At 49.1% G+C, this 2,500-nt stretch overlaps 1 non-coding gene across 1 annotated transcript in view; it reads right to left on the bottom strand.

Moving 5' to 3' along the window:
- The window catches only part of LOC148225750 (small subunit ribosomal RNA), a 2,016-nt gene extending 604 nt beyond the window's left edge, over positions 1-1,412 (bottom strand). Inside the window, exon 1 of the ribosomal RNA XR_015812513.1 lies at positions 1-1,412. This exon is cut by the window's left edge and continues 604 nt beyond it. This is a non-coding gene — a ribosomal RNA (small subunit ribosomal RNA).
- Positions 1,413-2,500: the final 1,088 nt, after the last annotated feature.

Here is a 2,500-nt window from a genome sequence, read left to right as displayed (position 1 = left end):
GCTCCACCAACTAAGAGCGGCCATGCACCACCACCCACCGAATCGAGAAAGAGCTGTTAATCCGTCAATCCTTCCAGTGTCCGGGCCTGGTGAGTTTTCCCGTGTTGAGTCGAATTAAGCCGCAGGCTCCACTCCTGGTGGTGCCCTTCCGTCAATTCCTTTAAGTTTCAGCTTTGCAACCATACTCCCCCCGGAGCCCGAAAGCTTTGGTTTCCCGGGAGCTGCCCACCGAATCAAAATAAGAAACTTCGGCGGATCGCTGGCTGGCATCATTTATGGTTAGAACTACAGCGGTATCTAATCGCCTTCGAACCTCTAACTTTCGTTCTTGATTAATGAAAACACCTTTGGCAAATGCTTTCGCTTTAGTCCGTCTTGCGACGATCCAAGAATTTCACCTCTAACGTCGCAATACGAATGCCCCCAGTTGTCCCTATTAATCATTACCTCTGGTGTCAGAAAGCCAACAAAACAGAACCGAGGTCCTATTCTATTATTCCATGCGCACAATATTCAGGCAAATATTAGCCCGCTTTGAGCACTCTAATTTGTTCAAAGTAAACAGCCGCGAGGGCCCGCCTCGCGCGCCGACCGCGAGCCCGCGGCGCGCGCCGAAGTCGCGAAGACGACGACGCGCACGCGAACGCGCGGCGCGGACGCGACCGGCGGTGAACACGCACCGGCGAGAAGCCCCGCAGACGCGCCTGTCGTACCGCAACCGGTAGACCGACGCCGCAGGACACAATTTCAACTACGAGCTTTTTAACCGCAACAACTTTAGTATATGCTATTGGAGCTGGAATTACCGCGGCTGCTGGCACCAGACTTGCCCTCCAATGGATCCTCGTTAAAGGATTTAAAGTGTAATCATTCCGATCACGAGGCCTCGTAAGAGTCCCGTATCGTTATTTTTCGTCACTACCTCCCCGTGCCGGGAGTGGGTAATTTGCGCGCCTGCTGCCTTCCGTGGATGTGGTAGCCGTTTCTCAGGCTCCCTCTCCGGAATCGAACCCTGATTCCCCGTTACCCGTGACAACCATGGTAGTCGCATAAACTACCATCGACAGTTGATAAGGCAGACATTTGAAAGACGCGTCGCCGGTGCTAGACCGTGCGATCTGCTCAAAGTTATCTAGAGTCATCTCCGAGTGCGACGGGCGCGCGCCGAAACGCGCGCTCCGCCGATTGGTTTTTGATCTAATAAAAGCATTCCTTCCGTCGCCGGTCGGAACTTCGTTTGCATGTATTAGCTCTAGAATTGCCACAGTTATCCAAGTAACTGTGTACGATCTAAGGAACCAAAACTGATATATTGAGCCATTCGCGGTTTCACCTTAATACGGCTTATACTGAGACTTGCATGGCTTAGTCTTTGAGACAAGCATATGATTACTGGCAGGATCAACCAGGGAGCTGCGAGCTTGCGTCTCTGTAGAGAGCGTCCGCTTACGCACTCCTTACGTGTCATGTATTTATTATTCTCCTCCTCCTCCTCTATCTCTACCTATCGTTCTCGTCTCGTCTTTTTTAAGACGTACAACATTTTATTTATATGTATCGTTTTTTGTTATATATATATATATATATATTTTTATATATATTATTATTATTATATTATCTTCACCCGTCTACGCGCACAGTGCGCGGCCTCTCCGCGCTAGAGCGGAGGGCCGTAATAGCGCAGCGAGCTCGCCGGTCGCGAACGACCGACGGCCCCGTACAACGCGGCTCGCCGCGGAGCTCTGGAGAGCCGGAGAGCGCGATGCGCTCTCCGCTTATCACTCGATTCGTATAAACACGCGCGTGATCGCATATAGTATCCTCCACACACCCGGAAGGGTACCCGGAAGGCGCGAGCGCACCGCAGACGCCGACTGACGCCGACCGCGGTTCGCGCATGCCGAGATTTCGAAGAGCCGTCTCTCGTAGACGCTCGAAGCAGAGCCGTAAGCGACGTACACGCGCATTATTATCAATAATAATACGGTGCGTCCGCCAAACGGTTGCGAGCGAGCGAAAGAGCGAGCGACTCGACCCGAGGAGCCGACGAGAACGCCGAAAGCAAACGCGACCGAACACGGCCGCGCGCTCTCGCCTCGCGCGCACTCCACGTATAGGCGGCGCGGTGCAAAGTCGCCGAGCCGCTCGCTCTAGCCTAACAAGCCGAAGTCGACGCGGTCGCGGCCGGGATTCGGCGGAACGGGCCGCTCTGAGCGCGATTCGACTCGGACTTCTCTCGACTTGCGACCGGATAATTTTCGATTCGAAATAATAACTTTTGTAATAATTAAAACGTTATTATATTATTATTGTTAGTATTAATAAATATAAAATTTATATATTAATAAATATATATATGTATATATAAAAAAAAAAATATATATACATATATATATATATAATTTTTTTTTTTTTTATATATATATATATATATATATATATATATATTTTTTTTTTTTTTTTTTTTTTTTTTTTATACATATATATATATATATATATA

This window comes from Plectrocnemia conspersa, unplaced genomic scaffold, assembly GCF_051122295.1.
Source record: "Plectrocnemia conspersa isolate PC_06_02 unplaced genomic scaffold, ASM5112229v1 ptg000038l, whole genome shotgun sequence".
NCBI classification, from domain to species: Eukaryota; Metazoa; Arthropoda; class Insecta; order Trichoptera; family Polycentropodidae; genus Plectrocnemia; species Plectrocnemia conspersa.
This window is presented reverse-complemented; position numbering and strand designations above follow the sequence as displayed.